Source organism: Phacochoerus africanus, chromosome 13 (assembly GCF_016906955.1).
Source record: "Phacochoerus africanus isolate WHEZ1 chromosome 13, ROS_Pafr_v1, whole genome shotgun sequence".
NCBI classification, from domain to species: domain Eukaryota; kingdom Metazoa; phylum Chordata; class Mammalia; order Artiodactyla; family Suidae; genus Phacochoerus; species Phacochoerus africanus.
In genome coordinates, this window is record NC_062556.1 from 58,277,034 (window position 1) to 58,293,876 (window position 16,843).

Consider the following 16,843-nt stretch of genomic DNA (forward strand, 5'->3'; position numbering starts at 1 on the left):
ACCTTTTTGTGATATCCCAGAAATTTTTGCAGAATAAGCTGATTCAGATGGAGGCTTTTCTAGCCATTACTGAGCAATTAACACATGCCAGACAATTTACCAGTTATTTCAAAATATAAAATATATTCATAAGGAAAATGATGAGTAATATTTTTCTGGTGCCAGAAGTGGGGATTTAAAAAATAGGTGTTCATTTCCTCCTTTCTTTTTTTTTTTTTTCATCTTTTTTGCCATTTCTTGGGCCGCTCCCGCGGCATGTGGAGGTTCCCTGGCTAGAGGTCCAATCGGAGCTGTAGCCACCGGCCTATGCCAGAGCCACAGCAACGCGGGATCCGAGCCGCATCTGCAACCTACACCACAGCTCACGGCAACGCCGGATCGTTAACCCACTGAGCAAGGGCAGGGACGGAACCCGCAACCTCATGGTTCCTAGTCGGATTCATTAACCACTGCGCCATGACGGGAACTCCCATTTCCTCCTTTCTTAAAGATGTCAATTATTTTCTGCATTCCCTGCATTTAGAAAGTCAGCCCAGGAAATATGTGCATAATTGTATGTTACTCTTCATTTACAATTGCAATACAAAAATCAGATTTCAAGGAAAAATGCTTAAACTTATTTTATATCTATAAAGAGCAAATAGTTTAGGTGTTATCAATATTATAAATATCTAAGAAGAATTCTTTCTCGCTAATTATTTTTTCTTTTTCCAGACACTTACATATGTGATCATAAATATAACTATACTTAGGGGATGGGATGAGAGAGAAGGTAAGATAGTATCCGTGTGTAAATGAACTAAAATAATTACTGCTGCAGCTAAGCTTGCTTCTATGCACCAACTCTCAGAGATTAGATGAACATAAATGTAGAAAATGATTTTAGCCAGTTGGAAGTTATATAGTTTATGATATAGGGAAGATGTCTTCATCTGTCTCATCTTTAGGTACATGGTTATTTGTGAAATGAATAGATAATTACTGTATTTTGATCATACATGTATATACATATATGTGTGTGTGTATATGTGTGTGTGTATATGTATATATATATATATATATATATATATATATGTATATAGTACCTGGAATAGGAGCCCTTAGAGCAAAAATGAGTTGAACACCTGAAAATCATGGGAGAAAATATGCAAATCCTCTTCTCTCTCTCAATCAAGGCTTATCTCCCTCTCTCATTTAAATACTGGCCTTTTTGCTGTCAGTTATGAACTGTCAGTATTACACATCAGTGGTAACGAGTGATTTTTTAAAATATCATTCAACCTAGACATATATATGCAATTTTAAAGAATATGAAAATTCTCTCAGTTCTCTCAACGAGAACAATATGAATTTTGTGGGGATGGTGTGTGTCCGCACCTGAGAGGGGTTCTTACAGGCAGAACTGTATCCTGGGTAGCACATGGTGGTATATGTTAACACGTGCCATTTGGGTCATTCAAATTTGTACTTTACCTTTAGCATGTTTGTCATCTACTTCTGTTTTCAAACAAATGTTGCATTCTCCTTAGCTCTAGTTTCTCTAAATTTTACCAATTTCTAATCCAAGTTTTACTGTATTTTCTAATTTGAACATTTTCCAGATTATGTTCTTCCTGTTGTATTTCCTTTCCCAAGGAATGTATTTTGAATTAATTTCAGCAACCTTTATTTTACTCATGAAAACTATCACTACCTATCAAATTCTTAACCTTTAGATATTATAGGATGTATTTTTAAAATATACTAATAAGTTATCCACTTTAAGAATTTGTAGCCAGACAGGAAGGAGTGAATTTTATTGCATGGAAGATTTAAATCAATGTATATTTGGTACAAATAATTTGAAATCTTAAGGTTGGAAAAGGAATGTAAGAATAGGAGAATTAAGTACAGAATAGCTGAATACATTGATGTTCTTTCCAAAATGCTCTTTGTCATTCTTACCTATAATTTTTGGAGGAGAAAAGATTCATGAGGATAACAGACAAAATTAGAACAGAAACATTTAAAGATACTGGATTAATGTATGTGGAAAACTTTTCATAATTCAGTTGTAGCCTTGCCTGAGATAGGTGAACTCATTTAAGCCATTTCAAGTAGGATTCTGTGCACATCGTGATTTCAGAATTGCTCTATTAAAAGTGTATAACAACTCTGACCACTCGTGACAGAGGCTGTCTTTCATTACTAGTTTGTGAGGACCTTTTGACAGGATGTGGTCTGGGTGACTGTGACACCTCATTGATCCATTTACAGTCTGTGTCTGGTTGTTTTGTAACAGCTATGAATTGGTTTCCTTCTCATGCCTTCTTAAACTCAGTCTAGAGGTTTTCTGAGCAAGTTTTGGGTCTAAAATCTCAGTGATAATTTTGAGAATTTTGTAAACTACATAAGAACTCTCTAAATAAATTTAGATAAACAATTCCTATTTATTTATTCATATATTTTGCAAATGTAAAGTTAATTGAGTTTATTAAAATTTTAAAGAAAATTAACTTTTCCCTGAAGATACAATTTATTGCTTGTTTATACATAGCATTAAAATTTTAAATGATTTATTCCATGTCTTAATTGTACCTTTGCAAAACAAGAATTGTAAGATAAATATTATTCTTAGGATGTATTGCTTAAAAATTTATTAAATTATTGTTTAATATTAACCAGAGTAAGTATGATAATATGAATAGTGAGGTTGATAGAGATGGCTAGAAATATACCATTGAGACTCTAAATAAGACTCTAATCCTGAATGTTATGCATAGTTCTTTGTTAATTACTCTTTAGAGTCTCAAATTTGTCATCAGATGAATTCTGTCTTTACTAAACATATTTAAAAAATTGAATTTGGTTGTCATAAACACCAAATTATGAAATATGCCCTGTTTTAATGTAAAGAGTTTTAACTGTTATACGTTTTTTGTGAATAGATTTTCCCAAAACTTTTTTATATCAAGAGAGTCATTTGCAGAAAACAAGTGAATGTTAAAGAACTTCAAATTATAAGAAGCATTGTATTTTATGTTATGTAGGGAATAAAACATTCTTGGAAGGTAGAGGGGAGTGTAGATAGAAATACTATAATTATGCTACTAATATATTCTTATTTATCATCACACTGGCAGAGATCTCACTAATTTGTGACATTATCAAAGAGTAGAATTTGATTCATTTGAGGCATTTATTCCCAGGACAGCTGTGTTATAATTCGAGATTGATGTATTTTATGGTTCAGAAAATCAACAGTTGTCTTGAGAGCAACAGGAAATAAGTGTGATTGGGCTGCTTGGCCATGAAAATTTAAAGAATTAACTATTAGCAGTTAAGTAGCTGAATTAATTAGCTGAATAGTTACTTTGTCCCAGTGTATCCATCCAGTCTGTGACCTGAATCATTGTGCAGTTGGCTGAGATTTATTTCTCAAAGTTTCTGTATTCAAAACAAAACTGGTTAATGTCCTACAGAACATTTAAGTGGAGTTTTCTTTTGAGCCTAAGTTTCCAGGTTAGCATGAAACTTCTCTGTGTCAGGGCACTAATTAGTTAGTAAATAGTAAAATCAGGTATGGTAAATTCTCAAATGAATTAAATCATCCATGGGTGGCCTTGCTAAGTAATGCCCAATTTGACTTCGAAAAGCTATTCTGTAGTCTCAATTTTCATGTTAGATAAATGTCATTAATACATGGAGACAACATTTATCAAATCTCTGCTGTGTCAAGCATCAAATACTATGCCAAGGAAAGACTGTCTCAGCTTTCCAGGTATTCACAGAAGACATGTAAGGAATGTCTTGTAAATATGCAATTATGTATTATTATGTATGTTATTTAGTTTAGAATTACGCTCTAGCAGTTATGGCAGAACTATAACAGAACTACAAGCATTGCCTCAGCCATTTAAGGATTCACAAGATAAGAGACCCTTGATCAGATTTTTCAAAGAGGAACCAGAGGCACCAAAAAAAACCAAAAGCAAAAACAAAAAAAAAAAAAAACAAAAAAACATGGGCCAAAAGAAAAACCTCAGTAAAGAGTAGAAGGTTTGATGAGATACATCTCATTGAGCATGATTCACAAAGTTTAGACTGCATGAGGCACTTTTGTTGTTACCATATGAAACAAAACATGCAGACTAATACTGAATCATGGGGCACTTATAAACTTTTCTAAAAATTAATTTTTAGCCTGTAGAGAATGGGAAGAGAAGCAGATTAAGTAGGGCAGTGGCAGAATCATATTTGTGTTTTATAGAAAAGCCTTGACAAAATTGTATAGGATTGACAGGGCAGTGAACAGACTGAAGGCCTGAAGACCAGCAGCATGTTATTATCATAATTTGCACTAGAGGTCATTTGGCCATAAGATAGTTTCAGTTGAATTGGAGAGAGTCAGAGAGAGGAGACTTAGGTTTGAGAAGGAGAGAGGAAAATATAGAATGATTCCCAAGAAACTGCCTTGGGCAACAGGATGAATGACAGTGTCATTAAATTAGATGGGAAACATATTGGGTTCAAGTTAAAAAAAGTGATGATTTATGTTTTGGACAAAATGAGATCAGGATGCCTATGGCATAGCCAAGGGAACATGTCCTGCAGGCAGTGGAATTTGGGGGTTGGAACCTGGGAAATTGATCTGAAATATATGATTCATTAACACCTTAGTGATTCTTAAAGAGACCACTTGAAATACAGTGAATGACACAGACTTTTTGAACTTGCATCCTTGAAGCCGTGAATGTGGTTAAAGCAGTCATCTAAGTGTATAGAGAAAGGAGAGATCGTGGACTGAATTTTAAGAAACTCAGAGAGATAAAGGAAAACCATAAAGCATCTTCCTGGGTTCAGATTACAGTAAGTGTAGAACACTATACTGCAACCGTAATTAATTTCTAGTTTCTTATCCTACTTCTTGTGCATTATCCATGTAACTGATAAATATTTGTTAGGCAATTAATAGTCTTGCAGGTACTTTGTACACTCCATGACATACATTATTGAATGGTAACATTGAAAGCATGTACCAAGTATATAAAATTGCATAGGAAAAAGCAACATCAAGGTCTCATAACTACCTTTTTTATATATTATGCAAATAACAATGCTAGCTGGGAAAAATCAAGAGGGCTTCAGAAGCTCAGAAAATAGAAAAATTAGATCAGATTATCTGGTTTAGTGCCTGTTTCAGAGACCCTATTTTTAAAATTTTAACTTAATTTTTTAAACAAAGCCTTAATTCTGGGATTTAAAATAAAAGTCCTTTCCTTATTCAAATCATTTACAGTTTACTGTAAGTAAGGTTAGGGTTTGCACTCTGTGTGCTTCACATGGTGGTAAAACATTTTGTCCCCACAAATATCTTATATATCAGGTACCATCATCTTGGAAAAGGAGGTAACATCTCCAGTGATGTAGGAATTGTGTTTATATTGCTCTTGGTCTCAGCGATCTCTCAGTTCAGTCTTAGAACCAAATTTTTCATTAAAATACAACACATCCAAGATAGGGCTTTTCTGATGTGAATTTTTAGTATATAGTTGGCTGATTCACGGTAGATGCAACCCAATGCTAAAGGCTGCTCAGGGTACATATAAATGTTGATATCCTCAGCAGAGATTAAGCATTCAGAGCGTAGCATGTAACCAGAGAATGGCTCGATCAGGGACAGAATATACAAGGCAAGTTTGAACATAATATGGGGACTAGACACATGGAAGAAAATCAGCCTGTATAGAGCAGTTATCTTGGGCTAAACGTTCTGGTAGGAGGCTTAGAGAAAACTTGCACCTGAACTTTCGAAGGGAATATATAACCAGCCCTAATGAATGGATGAAGAAATGATGGATTCAATTGATTATATAACTTATTCAATATTAGGGATGTCCTTATGGATCCAAAGCTGATTCTCTTTCTGCCTATATGTTGCCACACATTTTATTCATAGCAGATGTCCATTAAGGGTTAAAGTCTAACTGATAACAGAAGATAGATAATTTGACTTGAATTAAGAAAGGTCTCAGTAATTATCACTGCACAAGCTATCAGCAGGATACTTCTGTGTTCTTTCTAATTGAAAGCTTAAGGTGTGTGTCTACAGTTTACTTCATTCAACACTGGATAGTGATTGTGACTTAGGATGGATGGATGGACAGAGAGAAAACCCAAACAGATCCATAGAAAAGAAAAATGACTTCTAATCCATAGAGTGTGTATACACACGTGTACCATTTACATAAAATGTATATAAGCAAGTGCATTCACGTGTGTGCACACACACACGTATCTAGATGGAGAGAAAAAGAGAGAGAGAGGCAAAGGCAGAAACTTGCTTACCTTGCATGGTACTGAAAGTAAATTTGTGTTTATTTCTAATTTAGCAATAGTACAAAAGAATGATTCAGTCATGTGCAAATACCGCAAGTATATTGCTAAGGTCAGTCAGCCCTGAGGTGATTTTCTCAGAAAGTGCTGATCATGTAAGTTAATACTCCTTATGGAAAGCTTTAACTCTTTATACAGTTTATTTTCAACACTAAAAGTATCTGCCCAAATGACCTAGATGTCAAAACCCAGCCTGTGGAGTATATACCATTTTAGTGGTTCTGAAGGTAGCATCAATTTTGAGAGGAGACATATGTGCACCATAGCATTCTAATAGCTGTGTCATCAGTTTAGGATTGGAGAAAAGCAAGATTCCACCCTAGTCAAGGCCAGGTCTAGTATAAGGCAAGGGTGTTGGAATTCATGATTCCTTGGCAACACTTCTGTAGGCTTCTATCCTGAATGTCAACTCCATCAGAGATACCAGTTAACTTAAGGAATGTCTCAGGTAGTTTCAATACATAAACCTTACCCATTTGGAGATCCCTAGTGGCCTAGTAGTAAAGGATTTGGCGTTGTCACTGCTGTGACACAGGTTTGATCCTAGCCTGGGAACGTCCATGTGTCATAGGTGTAGCCAAAAACAAACAAAAACAAAAACCTTACCCATCTGTAAATGAGACACATTTCATTAAATTTTTCTATGTATACCTTAATAAAGTCATCATGACATGACTCACACACACTCTGAGAGGCATAGTATCAGAATTTAACAGGTGAGCAAATATTTTGAGCTATGGATTGACTAGAAAGATCATTGAGTACAGAAGTTTAGTTTAATTGTTTCACTCACGTGACAATAAGAATAATCTTTAAGAAAAGAGAATCTCTTGGAAAGAATTCTAGGAATGACTAGGTGACCTAGTAGATACTTTATCTCCAACTTTTTAGATTTTATGACAAATGTATAATTAAAATTATGTATAATTACATAATGTACAGTATAATTCAAATTATGTATAATTACAATTACGTGTATAATTACAATTATGTATAATTACCTAATTAAAATGGCACTCATTTCAGAAACACAAATCATTGCAACTATATCAAATACTATTTTTCTTGGGGAAAAGGAAAATATATCTTAATTTTTTCAAGATTGCTTTCCATGTACTTATTAGTAGTAACAGGAAGTGAAAATTTAGATTTGTATTTAGGAGAGGGGTTATGATGTGTCCAAAGATTATGCAAATTCTGTGTTTTTAATTAAAATGTTTCCTTAATACATCCTAATCCTAATCTTAAATGTTTCCTGAGTGTTTATTTGCTTCAATATTTTCATGGTATATTCATAGAGAAATATTAAAAGCCAAATGCTCACCATACGCACCTTTTTATTAAATTTCATAAACAGAATCACTGTTACTTTCACCTTGTACATCTGACTACCCTGTTTCCACAAACCCAATTCACATCATCACTGTGTCTTTTATGGCTCAGGTCTATTGCAGGAGTTTGAGGAAAAAAAAGAAAAAGAAAAATATCTACTAATAATATCGCCTTTTAAGATCTTAGACAGAATGGGCTGCCTCATAGCCTGTACCTTGCTGCCCAGGCCCACACAGCCAGCACAGCACATTTTATTCTCATGGATGTGAATTTTTTAAGATGTGTATGTGACTGTCATTCTGGAAGGTAAGAACGCTAAAAAATCTGCCACCCTTGTCTTGGAAATGTTTTCACCTCTCAAAAATGAGTTCATGTGTATAATAAAAGATACATGTAAGTGTGTTTGTAGCTAAATCATGTTTAATACACCCAAGTGGGAGATAGTTTCAAATATGAAATGAAATACATATATAATGACTCAAAATATTCTAGGTCCATCTATGTTGCTACAAATGGCAACATTTTGTTCTTTCTATGGCTGAGTAATATTTCATTTTATATATACATACATACACACACACACACACACACATATATGTATATACACACACACCATATCTTCTTCAGCCAGTCATCTGTTCATAGGCAAAGTGTTGTTTCCATGTCTTGATTGTTGTAAATGGTGATGCTATGAACATCAGAATCCATGTATCTTTTTAAATTAGACTTTTCATTTTTTCTGGATATGTATCTAGGACTGAGATTACTAGATCATATGGTAGTTCTATTTTTAGTTTTTTTATGGAGCTTCTATACTGTTCTCTGTAGTGGCTATACCAATTTACATTCCTACCAACAATGTAAGAAGGTTGCTTTTTCTGCATACCCTCTCCAGCATTTATTATGTATAGAATTTTTGATGATGGCCATTCTGACGGGTATGAGGTGATACTTTTGATTTGCATTGCTCTAATAATTAGCAATGTTGAGCATCTATTCATATGCAAGTTCACCATCTGTATGTCTTTGGAAAAATATCCATTTGTGTCTATATATCTATATTTTTAAAGTAATTTGTTAGCATAAAAGTCTAACAGTATATTAAAAACTAAGTCATGCATATGTAGGCCATGTTCCAAGAGTGCTGGCATGGTTTAATGCTAAATTTGCTAATCAAGTTGTTTACTATATTAACATAATAAAAGATAAAACACTAAATACAGAAAATATTTATTGAATACTTCCTATTAGCTATTCTCAGTCTTTAGGGAAGACAAGTGACCAAAACAAAGTTTGCATTTGTTTTGTGTTGTTTTGTTTTTTTGCCTCTTCTGTGGCATATGGAAATACCTGGGCCAAGGATTGAACTCATGCCACAGCAGTGACCAAAGCTGCTGCAGTGACAACACCAGAGGGTCCTTAACACATTGTACCACAAGAAAATTCCCTAAAATTTGCATTCTTAGTGTTTCTGTTCTACTGGAGGAGAAATTGTCATCAAGAAAATGAATAATATTCAACATTATGTCAAACAGGAAAAATATGAAAACAAAGAATGGTAAACATATAATGTTTGTAGAAGTGGATGGAGGAAATTCTCTAATAATTAGCAATGTTAAGCATCATGTCATGTATCTATTAACCATCTGTAAATCTTCTTTGGAAAAATGTTCATATCTTCTGCCCATTTTTCAATTGGCTTGATTTTTTTGATATTAATTTGTATGAGCTATTTGTATATTTCAGTTATTAACCCTTGTCCATTGTATTATTTGTAAATATTTTCTCCCATTCTGTAAGTTGTCCTTTTATTTTGTTAATGGTTTCCTTTGCTTTGCAAAAGCTTTTGAGTTTGATGGGGTCTCATTTGTTTATTTTTTTTGTTTTATTCCTTTAGCCTTGGGAGAGTCATCTGAGAAAATATTTCTATGATTTATATCAAGGCGTGTTTCACTTATGTTCTTTTTCTAGGAATTTTTTAGTTTCATGTCTTACATTTAGGTCTTTTATTGTTTTACACGTGGCTGTCCAGCTTTCCTGGTAACACTTATTAAAGAGACTGTCTTTGCTCCATTGTGTATTCTTGCCATCTGTGCCATAGATTAATTGACCTTAGGTGTATGGGTCCTACCAACAATGTAAGAAGGTTGCTTTTTCTGCATACCCTCTCCAGCATTTATTATGTATAGAATTTTTGATGATGGCCATTCTGACGGGTATGAGGTGATACTTTTGATTTGCATTGCTCTAATAATTAGCAATGTTGAGCATCTATTCATATGCAAGTTCACCATCTGTATGTCTTTGGAAAAAATCCATTTGTGTCTATATCTATATTTTTAAAGTAATTTGTTAGCATAAAAGTCTAACAGTATATTAAAAACTAAGTCATGCATATGTAGGCCATGTTCCAAGAGTGCTGGCATGGTTTAATGCTAAATTTGCTAATCAAGTTGTTTACTATATTAACATAATAAAAGATAAAACACTAAATACAGAAAATATTTATTGAATACTTCCTATTAGCTATTCTCAGTCTTTAGGGAAGACAAGTGACCAAAACAAAGTTTGCATTTGTTTTGTGTTGTTTTTTTTTTTGCCTCTTCTGTGGCATATGGAAATACCTGGGCCAAGGATTGAACTCATGCCACAGCAGTGACCAAAGCTGCTGCAGTGACAACACCAGAGGGTCCTTAACACATTGTACCACAAGAAAATTCCCTAAAATTTGCATTCTTAGTGTTTCTGTTCTACTGGAGGAGAAATTGTCATCAAGAAAATGAATAATATTCAACATTATGTCAAACAGGAAAAATATGAAAACAAAGAATGGTAAACATATAATGTTTGTAGAAGTGGATGGAGGAAATTCTCTAATAATTAGCAATGTTAAGCATCATGTCATGTATCTATTAACCATCTGTAAATCTTCTTTGGAAAAATGTTCATATCTTCTGCCCATTTTTCAATTGGCTTGATTTTTTTGATATTAATTTGTATGAGCTATTTGTATATTTCAGTTATTAACCCTTGTCCATTGTATTATTTGTAAATATTTTCTCCCATTCTGTAAGTTGTCCTTTTATTTTGTTAATGGTTTCCTTTGCTTTGCAAAAGCTTTTGAGTTTGATGGGGTCTCATTTGTTTATTTTTTTTGTTTTATTCCTTTAGCCTTGGGAGAGTCATCTGAGAAAATATTTCTATGATTTATATCAAGGCGTGTTTCACTTATGTTCTTTTTCTAGGAATTTTTTAGTTTCATGTCTTACATTTAGGTCTTTTATTGTTTTACACGTGGCTGTCCAGCTTTCCTGGTAACACTTATTAAAGAGACTGTCTTTGCTCCATTGTGTATTCTTGCCATCTGTGCCATAGATTAATTGACCTTAGGTGTATGGGTTTACTTATGGGCTCATTATTCTGTTCCATTGATCTAGATATCTGTTTTTGTGCCAGGACCACCTTGTTTTGATTACTGTAGCTTTGTAATATGTACAGTCTAAAGTCTAGAAGGGCTATACCTTCAGCTATTTTTTTCTCTATATATTTCTTTTGTAATTATGGTTCTTTTGTGCTTCTAAATAAATTTGGGCATTGTTTGCTTTAGTTCTGTGAAAAATGTCCTGGATATTTTGATAGGGATTGCCTTAAATCTGTACACTGCCTACAACTGGAATAACTCTGAAGTTGACCTTCTCCAGAGCCTCTCAAAAACCGAGCCTAGTCAACACCTTGACTTCAGCTTTGGAATACCCTGAGCAGGGATTTCAGTTTAAAGATGCATATGGAAATTTTGAGACAATGTGGATTGATCTAAGCCAGTGAATTTATTACACAACAATAGAAATCCAATGTACTTAATTGTGTCTAAAAACAAAATATGTTCTCATCTTATTTACTAGAAATTGCTAATAATACATGTTATTTGTTAATTTTACATCTCAACTAGACTAGGCCATGGAGTGCCCAGATATTTGATCAAACATTATTCTCAGTATTTCTGTAAGTGTTTTTGGATGAGATAAACGTTTACTCCAATTGATTAAAGACCTAAATAGAATAAAAAGGCTACTACCCCTGAGTAAGAAGGTTTCTGGAATTAGCTCTCTAATATTAACAGCTTTAAGGATTCTAATGACTACTTCTAGTAGAAAAGAGATGATAGTGTATGGTGTGGCAGTAGAGATAGGCAAATGATCATTATTGGTACCTTTAATCACCTATAGGAAGTGGTGGGTGATTGTGTGCATGCCCTGAAGGAGACTCTTATTTCTTATAGCTGCAGGGCAGATACTGCAGGAAGTCACACTCATAATCTCACCCTGCAACTGACTGATATACAGTGTACATTGAACTCCTAGCTTCTCAGGATGTCTGTTGTTACTCTGAGTACATTGATTGGTAAGGAATGGGTTCTTGAAAAGTGCAGTGGGAAGACCTTGATGAAGCTGTGACATTGAGCCCCTAATTCTGATGTCTTTTTTGACACTGGAAGCAGCTTTCATTCAGCACTATTTACAATAGCCAAGACATGGAAGCAGCCTAAATGTCCATTAACAGAGAAATGCATAAAGAAGATGTGGTACATATATACAATGGAATATTACTCAGCCCTAAAAAAGGATGGATTAATGCCATTTGCTACAACATGGGTGGACCTAGAAACTATAATACTAAGTGAAGTTAGGAACTGTAAGACAAACATCATATGATATCCCCTATATGTAGAATCTTAAAAAAAAAAAAGATACAATTGAACTTCTTTGCAGAACAGAAACAGACTCACAGACTTTGGAACAATTGGCCAATGGGGATCTGCTATAAAGCATAGAGAACTCTACCCAGTATTCTCTGATAATCTATGTAGGAAAAGAATCAGAGAGAGAATGGACATGTGTATATGTATGACTGGGTCACTTTGTGGTATAGCAGAAATTATCACAGCCTAGTAAATTAACTATACTTCCATAAAACTTAAAAAAAAATAAAGTGGCCTCACCACCCCTTGTGAGGGGATTAACCCTGCCTTGACTATGGAAACTATAATGGTTTACTGTGAGGTATTTTCCATGCAAGACAGTGATGATCTCCTCAGCACTCACCCCAGTACCTTTCTTTTAATCAGAAAAAAACTCCACGGAGCATGTGGGTAGGGATAGCTTTCAAAGATGTGGGATAATGATGGAAGGTATATAGCATTGATGGGCTCAATAAACAGATTCTGCATCATTGTTCAGCTCAAGGAGGTCAAAAGTCTCAGTTTTTTTGGTTGGTTGGCTCACACATGGCCCAAAAGTTGGCTCACAGGGAGCTGGAAATGCCAGACCAGCCTTGGTTTAATGTAAAGGGAGGGATTGCAAAGCTTGGGGAGCTTGGAATCACAGAGTAAATTTGTCATTTTAAAATTAGCTTATCCATACTTGGAGAGATCCACAGATAAACTTTCCTCCAGTACTGTGAGAAATAAATCTGTGAAAGGAACCCCATCATCCTTGAAGAACTCAGCTACCTCTCTTCTCTGTGGTTCAGGCTTTGCTGTGGGAACTGAAGTCACTAAAATGAAAACATAAAATGCAATGGGAATAATTACATCTCAAGGTAACAGACACCAAGTGGCAACATTCAACTACTAAAGACAAGATGGGCATAGTTAGGCTAGTGACAGCAGGATCAAAGCAAAAAGCAGAATTGTCTGACTCAGGTAGACCTATTAAGTAGTGATCATAGTGCTCCTAGAGGTAAAGTAGGAAGCCTGTGAAATTCTTACATCATCTGTGTAAGGAAAATTTCCAGGTCAAGTGAACAAAAATATAACCCTGAATCACAGGAACAGAGTCAGAACTCCTTAATTCTCAGATTTGAGCCAGTTTGCTGACCTAGAGGTCATTTTGAGGAAGAACCTTGATACTCTGCCAAAAATTTATACCGTTAATCTTTCATCAGGGTAACTATGCATTGGAGGAAAGGAAGTAATCAGAACTTTGAGATTACTGGACATTGGTATCTTGATCATCAGTATAAATAATAAAAATGGTTGTAGTTTGGTGGACCCAGCTTTTCACGCTATGGTACAATTTTACATAGGCTTCAGGATGGCATGTTATGATGAATGTTTTCTTTTTTGCAACTGAAATAGGACAGTATTTTAGATAGCTTTCTGCTCTAATGTTATTGAGGATTTTTTAAGTGTATTTATTCTTTATGCTTATGTTCTAATTACTTCCACCTTGAAAAAGTACATTGATGTAGTTCTCCACCTAATGGCTTGATGCAAAAGAGTCTTTGCAGAAGATTTAACAATATATATATGGCCATTGTATGTACTTCATATTGGTTACAGCTACAAGTACTACACTATTTACAGTGTTCTATTTTTCTGCTTTTGCTCTTAGACCTGGAATAATTCCTAACATGACTGTTTATGCAGTGTTCTATTTACAGAAATACTTCACACTGAGATTTTTTAAATTGTCTCCTTTTTTTTATCACCACTTCCATAAAATGACTGATTAAAATTAGTTATTTCTATAAGTAGCATTAGTATCTGAAATACTCCAGTATACTTCAAAATAAAAGTTCAGAAACTTACCAAACTAAGATTATTGGTCTCCTATTGATTATGCAGAAGGCTTGGTAGAGGTATAATAGCTTAATATGCTTCTCTAGTATTTCAATCCTTATATGCTTGTCTAAAATTCTCTCTTGCTCCAAAGTGTGGAAATAATAATAAACTTATGCTTTTATACGTGATACATTCATTTTAAAATGAACTTTTTGTTTTAATATATTTAAATTGATTTGTCTTTAAAAAATGCTTATTCACATCCATGCATTTACCATCTTTACCACTCTTGCAACCTCAACAAGCAAATTCCAATAAAAGGTTACAGGTATTTTGAAGAGGATAGTTAGTCATTGTTTTACTTTTATAATAATCTTACTTGCTCTGGAAATGTTATTTAATTTATTAAGTCAATTTCTTCCTCACTGTTTCATTACTATAGCAATTCACATGATTCATTTCATACCACATTTATTTCAAATAAATGCCATTATTCCATACATACCCTACAACATTTTGTTAGTGAGAACTTCTTAATCCAATTTAAATACCTTTACAAAATAATACTTGGAAAATTAAAGCATAGAGAGGTGGTACACATAGGATTAGTTGTATATTAAAAATAAATTTTATGGCAGTGAAAGTTACTTGATAACAATTTACTAATATATAAGAATCAGCTACATTCTGGAATGATGTAAGATAGTGTTCATTATGGAAGAGGAACATGCCAAATGCCTTATCCTTCTTGCTTCAAAACTGACTCTATAAGCATTCAAAAAAGATGTATTATGTTCTTTGCCAAGCAAAGTAAGTGTCCTTGAAATCCTCCTTCTTTTACTACAGATCAGCTCACTTGACACATTGCTAACATATCAGGTAATTAAGTGGAAACTTAAGAACCAAATATTTAAAGCAACTTTGTATAATAGATTCATTGGGTGTATATAAAACACCAAGTTCATGAAGTAGAAAGTAAACACGTACTTCAAGGAGAGGAAGGAGAATATGTGAAACATAGGGTACTATCTGCCAAGTAATCTGCGTTTTGTAGGCAGTTGTCAAATATGATTAATTGTGAGTTCACGGGACAGCCAGTACACAGCAGCCTTTGTTAGATCCAGAAATTTTCTATGCCCTTCACTAATAGCTAGGATGAACCTGCTTACATATTTGACTTCTCCTGCATTGCATATAGATTAGAAACCTCATACACTGAGACAGTGATTTTAGTTATCTTTCCCACGGTAAAGAAAAACAGTAGGACTAGGAGCAGGGGTTTGGATACAACCATTCACATCTTCAGTGATCTTGAAATTACTTTCCAAAGGAGATGATTTCACATTGATTTAATAGTTAAAAAAAATATGCACCATGAAGCTTTTTTTTTTTTTTTTTCTGGACAAACTCTAGTGAGATGGAATTCACGTGCTAAAAGAATTAAACTTATGTTGGAGGAAAACCTGAAAGTCACGTAGTATAAAGCATAAAACCAAACCCTTGATATGAATATTATTTCAGCTTCATTGTAGCTCAGTGTATATTCCAGTATTCTCTAAGATTTTTAGCACAGTTTATGAGCATCTGCTTTAACACTCTCCTATGATATTTGAAAACTCATATTCCTTCACTCATTAAAAATATTTTCAAAATTACATCTATGAAATACTGCTGAGAAGTCTGTGGGCATAAGTGTTTGTACTTATATTTTAACTGAAGAAGAAGAAAGATTGTGTTTCTTTGTGTAGATAGAAAACAGTGTTCCTGATGAGCACGTGGGCTTTGTATTCCAGCTGTTCCAGGCACTATTTATGATTTGGGATAAGTTACTGGAGTTTCTGAACCTCTTTTGAAAACACTGTAAGATGGGGCAGTATCTAAATCACAGGTTAATTTAGAGGAATAATATATGTTGTATATATTTGGTTAGTACAATTCCTAGGTTATCTAAGCTCACAGTACATATTACTTATTCATTTTACTTCAGTTCCTTCCTTCTATTTAGAAAATTTCCAAGAATGCATTTCCTTAGGTTCTCAAGAGCTTCTTTTTTCCTTCCTAATAAAAATAAAGAGAAGGGTTCAAGAACAAGGTCAGAGAATGTGTTCTAGTGTGGTGCATGTGTGGGCAGTCAGAAGTGATGAATTCTTTACTTGCGTCACCAGTAACTCCACAATCAGCACACTCTGCATTGGGAGTGGCAGGGCGGGGTGCAGAAGTGCCACAGAAAGATGTGCCAGGCATCTCTGTTCTTATCCACTAGGCATACCATGCCAGTATGCGGTGTCCCCTGACCTCTTGGATCCAGTTTGAGTCATTCCATGGGGAACCCTTGTAGAAGACCAAATATAGGAGAGTAAAATCAGTAGTATATTTATTCCCCTAGCTCCCAGCCTGCAAGATTACCTTTAGGTGGCCTGACACTCAAGTGAAGTTCACTACTTTTTTTGAAAGTCATTGTGTGTTCTGGTAATTTCTCTTTCTTGACCTTCAGACTCTGGGTTGCCCCCTTAGCCCTTGGAGTTCCCCTGCATACACCTTACGTAGAATCTGTAATTCATTTCCTGTTGCTGC